General features: G+C 29.2%; 1 non-coding gene across 1 annotated transcript; it reads right to left on the reverse strand.

The window, feature by feature from the left end:
* Positions 1 to 8,318: 8,318 nt before the first annotated feature.
* On the reverse strand, positions 8,319 to 8,425 carry LOC120139323. The gene has a single exon (XR_005517621.1). It is a non-coding gene; the product is annotated as a small nucleolar RNA R71 (small nucleolar RNA).

Here is an 8,425-nt window from a genome sequence, read left to right on the forward strand (position 1 = left end):
TTGATTTTTGTCTGTTTTATCGTCGTCTAGGTGACCATTGATGACATCGTCGACACCAATCCATTCAACTAGTTATTTTCATTCTTTCAGTAGTCTTGCCTTTATCATCGTCATCCTCGTTTGCGAGTTGGAGTGAAAGAAGTATTCAATAAACTGTCATTCACCACCACGAACCAACCCTGATGGTTACATGTCTCAGTATTACTCTCCAGTAGATCATGACCACCATTATTCAGCTCGGTTCAATTCCCCATGTTCATCTTGATATATGTATTTCCATTCTGAATGACCTAATATTACTAATCGTGGGAAGCTTAGGGATTAGCTAGTGTCATTTAACTGATATAGGTGTGTTCTCTGACTTGTACTATATGTTTACTTTTTATAATATGTTTTGTTCTCTGATATATATATAATGTGCAAGTATAACTATATGTTAAATATTGTTGTATTATGCATGATTTACGGGTTGGTATAATTTTGTATTGAGACTATCTACAAAGTCTCGAAATCCTCTTCAGAGGGAAACATCCACAACCTGGTTTTATTTCTATTGGGTTCCTCTTCAGAGGTTAACTTGAGATCCTCTTTCGAGGGAATACCCCCAGTTGCTTTCTAATTTTTTTGAGTTCCTCTTCGAAGGTTAACTCGGGATCCTCTTTAGAGGGTAACATCCACATCCTACTTTCTGATTTCGATTGAGTTCTTCGTAGAAGGTTAACTCGGGTTCCTCTTCGAAGGGTAACGTCACTATCTTAATTTTTGGTTTTTATTCTGAATATATCTTTAGAGGTCTCATGCTCCCCTTTAGAAGGTAAAGTTCCTTATTTTATTTATCTATTACGAAAGGTAAGGTTGTCAGAAATATGTGATTTTTCTATGGTAAATATATGTTTTGATGGTGTATGGTTATCATGTTGTTTGTTATTTCATATCTAGATCATATGCATACTCATATTAATAATTACTTTTACTTAGAGGCACGTTGAGCTTTTAGCTCACTCTATTTATGTCTTACAATTTTATTATCTAGATGAAGAACTAGTTTGGCTATCGGAGGTGTAATCTCGATTTCATATTGTATGAGGTTAAATATTTATTTTTCAAGCTCTTTAACTGTGGCATGAGTTTATCTTTGATATTATAATTAGTAGATGTGTAACATCCTTAATCTAATATGGGTAATCGATCCGATTCAGGGTGTCATATTAGGGCCACCAAAGCGATCCATACTAAAAATCTAGGAAAAATAAAATTTTATCAAACAAAATTCAAAATTGTGAAACAATTTCAACATAAATATATAAAAATTCAGAAACCAGTTCTAGGAGTTGTATGCAATTTAGCTCAACAATGATGAGCTATTTTTAGTCAACTTAACCCACAAAGGGTTTGTATTTTTTTAGTGTAATTTTAACTTCACGACGAAGAATATTGAACTCGAAGAACTTCTAAATTTGACTTAACTCGCATTGAAGGAATCATCTATGATTTAGCTTAATTAAACAACGAATAGCTAATTTTTATCAGACAACCCGCAAAGGGGAGTAATCAATTTGACTTAAGTTGCAATGGATGAGTAATCCATAATTTGGTTCAATTTTCAATGAGGAGCGACTTTTAATTGACATAACTCACAAAGGATGAGTCAACCTCAACTTCACCTCCTTGACAATAGAAACCAATCATCTTTATTACCTTTAAATATTAGTAGACACACTAACCAATGGTTATGTTAACTTTTGCATATTCAACTACTTTAGTATCAGGATGAATCAGACTAAATTTTCAAACTCATATACTTGAAGATGTAGAAGATATAGAGAAGCCCTCAAATTGAACTCAAAAAGGCACAACCATCCTTGAAGATGCAGAAAAAGTGGAAGCGTGTCAATAAAAGGTCAAAAGAAAATGACAGCACCAAATAACAAAATTACATCAACCGAACAAAAATTAGTTTTTATTTATCTTTGTTATATTCCCGTTACATGCTAATGAGAAAAAGAGAGACGACTATAATACCCAATTTTTGTCTGGGATCTAAACTTATCTAGATTAGCCCTTTCCTTGAGGAATGCTATAGAGCTCGTTAACACTAATTTTGGAGAAAATTAAAGTATCATCATATCAAAGAATATCTTGGGAGAATCTATTCATATAAGTGTCATATCTTATAAAGGAAAAACTATGCTAATTGATTTGGTTATATAATATTAAATGTTATTTTCTTAGATGGGGGGATCTTGTATGAGTAGGGTAAATCCTAGTTGTCAATGTAAATAATCTAGACCATTGTATGTAAGGAGGCTCAACTATAAATAGATATTTTTTCCATCTCATTGTTATGAGAAAAAATGAAAGAAAAAAAAGAGAGAAAGAAGAAGAAAAAACCATCCAAAGAATTGTAATTTAAAGAGTAATAAAATACGATATTTTTTTCTAAAAGATATTTCTCTTTTTTTTATTTGTGTTCTTGTAGTTTTGATCAATCTCGGCTTTGTTTTCTTTGAAAATCTCATCAAAAGCGAGAACCAATGAATAAGGAAAATGTTTTAAAATAGATTTTTCAAGATCAAGCCTTCCTAGAAGTTTCTCAATGAAAATCAATGGCGGATCTTCAATGAAAAGTTTTTATTTTTTATTTTATTTTATTTGATCCAAATTTTGGAAGAAAGAAAATGAATTGATATTTTCAACTTTGAATTTTGCATCCAATTAAATGACTCGATGATTTGATCCTGATTCTTACAGAATCTGAGTGTTTTCACTCGGGTATGAGATAATTACGAATACCATCCTTATATTTTTATAATTCATTTTTATGTCTTTCAATTTTTATTTAATTCATTTTAACCATTTATCATTTTTATTTATTTACTACACTTTTTATTCTTAAAATATTTATGTATATATATTTTCTTTTTCTTTGTAAATGTATCCCTTTTTATTTTATTTTATTTATTACTTATTATTTATTATATTTGATCTATTTTTAGATTTTTTAAATTAATTCTAATTTAATTTGTTTTTATTCTTTGTGTTATTATTGTAAAAATATTTTTTATTTTAAATTTATTTTTCTTTATATTTATAATTCATTTATTTATTTATTGGATAAATTTTATTTATTTCTTCCGCATACCTTTTAAATTTATCCTTTCGTTTTTTTAATAATTTTCCTACTCATGTATATTTTGTATTGATTCTTTTATTGAGATACCTATGACTCTTTTGTCTCACTTTTGCAAATTAAACTCAAATTATTTTTTTTATTTTTTAAAATCTAATTTATTTTGTCTTACTATAACAAATTTTTTAAAGATAAGTAATTCTGATCTTCCCTTTAATTTAACCCAAGACTTTATTATAATACGATTTAGTCATTGTGTACTTTAAATTGTTTATAGTTTTTTCTTTTTTAATATATTTATATTTTATGCCTTTATTTTTAATTATTTGCATTATAACCCTAACATGTTAATTAAATTGACCATTTGATTTTCCCCCTTAATTTGTTATTAATATTCTATAAAGCATGTTGTTCGATTGTATGACATCTTTATTTAACTGAAAAGCATGATAGTCTTACGTGCAAAAATCAACATTTTCATAATTTGATTAAAAGGGAATATTTAGTTATTTAAAATTATCGAAAAGGACTATTCTAACTTAATTGGTAGTCCAATTTTGGTAATTTAAAATAAATAAATATCTTTCAGTGAAATTAAATAAATTTGGCAACACTTTAAAATTGATCAGGGGTATATTTGTAAATATTTTAATATATTTTATCTATCTTAAATAATTTGATTAATAAATTTTTGTTACGTGGTCTCAATGTGAATAAACTCATATTAAATTATAAGAAATTTATTTTGATGTTTCTTATTTCTTTTTGAGAATAAGAAAATCATTACCCTAATTCATATTAGAAAGTAATTCTTCTTGTTCCGAAATGCTGAAATATTGCTTGTTTACCTTAGAAACCTTAAGCTCGTGAGAAGAAATATTGGTAAATCAGCTTTTGGTTAGAAATGAAAGGGTGTTATTCTACTTCATATTAGGAGTTTAAATTTCTCCAATCAAATTGTAATACCCCAAATTTTATCTAGTGACTAAAATGTAAGTTTTAAAAGTTTAGTGGCTAAATTATAAACTTTGTAAAACTTTAGAGACTAAAAATATAATTATTAAAAGTTATATATTTTTGTCCAAAAATTAATAGTTTATTATAAAATTGACGTTTTCATGGGAATAAAAAATTTGATTCGGGATTTGTATTAAAAGTTATAAAGTAGTCAAGTCCGATAAGAATTTGGATAATCAGATCGAATCAGAATTTCACGAAAATCTTAAGAATGATAGGAAAAGGTTGGAAATAATATTTTCATAATTTAGAATAGTGAGATTTAACATGGATTAGTGGAAATAAAGTCGATTTTCCATGTTAAGCCAAACTTGTGAAATTAGGTGACTAAATTGCAAATTTGAAAATATCCAATGATAAAGGTGGGAAGTCAATTTTTTGGTTCATCTTTGACTTTAGATTTAAAATGGAATATATTACAATGGCAGGTTGAAATTATCATATTTCATTAAGGGTAAAATGATAATTTCACATTAATTGAATTTAATTATATTAAGTTAAAGCCATGTGTATTAGATATTATTATAGAATAATCAAGAAATTTTCTCTCTTCTTCAAGATCCAAACCGTGAATTCCATAGTAGGTAAGGGAGAGTTTTTCAATTTTATTTTAAAGCTATTCGATTTATTTTTGGATTAAGCTATTAGATATTGAATTAATCTACTTGAAATTCTCCATCATTTGGTATAATTGGTTCATGGAAAACATGTATGGATGATAAATTTTATGATTAGGTTTCATGAAGGACATGTTGAATTTTGAAGAGTTAAAGGATGATTTTTATGTTATGGTGTTGTAGATTAATTTCCAAGCATGGGTGATGATCAAAATCATCTAGAATTATAAATATCGCATTCAACCATGATTAGGGTTTATGAGAAATTGTTGAACTTTGATTTAATTTAATGTTAGGGTGATTGGAATTGCATGAAATTGATCATATGAGCTTGAATTCATGCTTGAAACTAGATTAAAATCAAGCCCTAGTGTACAAGTAAGGTTCGGTTATGGGGGAATTAAATGGGAAAAATATACAAAAATTTCCTATGGTCTATAATTGATATTAGAATGATTCTACATGCTTTGGAGATTGTTTTGGATCAATTTGAAACCTTGTGAAAGTAAAATGGTCATTTTACAAGTTTTGGAGTTATGAGGCATTGATGTATAAATGTTTAATTATGAGTGTTCAATACTGGAATTAATGTTTAAATGCTGAATTTGAAATTAGAGTATTGTTTTTGGATCAAAATGCAAAATTTGGTAAACTTTGATGACTCAATCGAAAATGTTAAAAAGCTTGGGGATTGAATTGCAAGTTTGTAAGTGTGAATGTACTAGATTTAGTATATTATTACAATGCTATAAATTTTAGTATTAGATTTAAATTGAATAAAACGGTAAAGGACCATTTTGAATTACTTGGAAAAGTTAGTGTGAATTCTAAAAGAATTCACTCATTATGACTAAAATGCAAGGTTTATGAAAGTTAAGTGACTTGGTGATGAATATGAATATATAAGGAATTGAAGTGTAATTTTAGAAATGTTGAAGTTGTTATTGAATAGTGAAGTAGTTTTATATCGAATAAGTATCGAATTATATTTTATGATTATATCCTTCGATTTCGCTTATGTTAGTATAACACTAATATATACTTTGAATATTGTGTTTTGTGCATGAATTTATCTAGATTACGATAAATCTTGTGGTCTAATGGAATCAAAGGTAAAGGATCAAGAATGTAATTAAAAAGGTTACCGACATTAAAGGTCGATAGTGAAGAAAATAAAGTAAGTGTGTTTTATTTATTTAATTACACTGATTGAGGAAGACTTGCAATGAGTTAACCTTAGATGATTTTTTAAAAAAGGTTTAAATAAAATTATGGAATATTTTCATAATGTATACTGAAATTAAATCATGATTTATTTTAGGATATGAACTGCGCATTTTACTGATTTTTAATAAATGAAATTTGAATATGATACTGATTGGAATATTGGATATACAAATGATATAATTGTATCGTAAAACCTGTTGTATGTTGCATGGAGTGTCGCATGTACAATTGGCATGCCATGAGATGGAGTGATCACTGTTTACTATTATTGATAGAGTACATTCGTGTACATCATGTGCGGCACCTTTAGTGCAATTTATATGGGCATTTTCAAGTGCGAAGTACTGTTATATATATGGGCACTTATGGGTACATATTGCGCACACTCGACTAACTCGCGTACCTTGCATTCTCTTTAGATATACATTGGGTTATGAAATTGAAATATGAAAGTACTAAATATGTGATTGAATGAGAAATGATTATATTACCGATTATTATGAATTAGCATTGTGATAACTCTCTAAAAGAGTTATCTTTAGTACTTTTTCACCTAGGTTTAGCTTGAACTTGAGCATGTGTAGGAGCATTTTAGGATTAAAATTACTTAGCTCTACGCATTTTGCATTATAGGAACATTGTGGGTTACTAAGGGCTAAAATCAATTTTTGTTGTTGGTTACACTGATGTCGCAGGATTGCATGAAATGTTGATAGGATACTATAGCGATCATCCAAGCTCCAGACGATTGGGAGAAACTTCTGGATTGGGACAGTTGGCGTGACCAGCTGTCATTTAGCTGTATCACCTGAAACATGGAAATTGTCTATTGGGAGATGAAATTCCCATCCAAGCTATAAAAGGGAAGTACCTTAGCATAAAAAGTAAAATGTTCAAGAGCCTTTTTCAAGTACCCACATCTTCATATTAAATCATCAAATACGTAGAAGCCTAAGTCCTTTGTCAGGGATTGCTGCAGCACATGAGAAGCTTTTTGGATAGCTTCAGCAGTCAGCAGATCTCCATTCAAGGCTTTCTTTTGAGAAATGGAGTGATTTGAATACTTAAACCTTTATTGAATTATATTTCAAACTTTATATTTTGTTTCTTTGATACTCATTTTATGAGCTTAGTCGTTTATGATTGTGGTAGAAGTACTCATAATTAAATATATAGTATTTTTTTATTAAAATTGGAAATTGTTTTATTCGATTTGTTATATGCATTTATGAGAATTGGTGTTGTTTAGTAGCATAGTGTATTTTGAAAAGCATGCAGCCAATTGATTAGTGTTGTTAATATCTTGAGCCTTTAAGATACAAAAGTTGTTAACGTAGTTCAAGAGGTTTTAATCAATTTTGATCGAATAAATTGAGTGTTGGATGTTTACATGAGATTTGAAGTTCATAATATTGTATCCATAGATTTGATAGTTGACCACGTGCTTCCTAGAATGTTGTAGCATGAACTGGTGTTTTCACTTATTGATTTACATTTTGTCTTTAGCATCTCATACATTTGATAAATCATATTTTTGCAAACTCTAATGACAACACTATGCTCCTGTGGGTTCGACATCCGTTGCATTAATTGCTATCACTTTATTGTTTGAGCGATATGTATACTTGCGTTAAATTTTATAGTATTTTACACATCATCAAGTTTTTGGCGCCGTTGCCGAGGTGTATCTGTTTGATTTAGAGTTCTTTTAATTTTTCTTACTTATTTTTTTCTTTTGTAGGTATTTTTATTTTCTATTTTTCCTAGTATATGCCCCTAAACGATGACGACTTAGAGCCGTTTGATCCAGAGATTGAAAGAACATTTCACAAACGTCGCCATGAAGTTACTATAGTTAGACGAGGGAATGATATTTTACCCCTGCAACAAAATGGAGAGAATGATGAGTTACCAGATGGCATTGAATCTAGGCAACCATATCAGAATTTGGATGATCAAAATCGCTCCATTCATGAGCATGTGGTGCCAATATTGGATGATCTTCATCCGGCCATTGTGAAGCTAGTTATTAATGCTGTGAATTTTGAATTAAAGCCAGTTATGTTCCAAATGCAAGAATCTATGGGACAATATGGAGGATCTATTACTGAAGATCCTAGGGCTTCTTTGAGGTCATTTATGGAGATTTGCGATTCTTTTATTCAGCAAGGTGTTCCAACGGAGGCATTTAAGCTGAAGCTATTTCCTTATTCGATGTGTGATAAGACACAAGTTGGTTGAGTTCATTGCCACCAGTTATTATAGCATCCTGGAATGAATTAGCACAAAAATTCTTGTTAAGGTTCAACCCACAGAATATGAATGATAAGCTTCAAAACAATTTAACTTCATTCAAGTAGTTGGAAGATGAAAGCTTGTATGAAGCATGTGAGAGATTTAAAGAATTGTTGTGAAAGTGTTTTATGCATGGATT

Source organism: Hibiscus syriacus, unplaced genomic scaffold, assembly GCF_006381635.1.
Source record: "Hibiscus syriacus cultivar Baekdansim isolate YM2019G1 unplaced genomic scaffold, ASM638163v2 tig00110733_pilon, whole genome shotgun sequence".
Taxonomy (NCBI): domain Eukaryota; kingdom Viridiplantae; phylum Streptophyta; class Magnoliopsida; order Malvales; family Malvaceae; genus Hibiscus; species Hibiscus syriacus.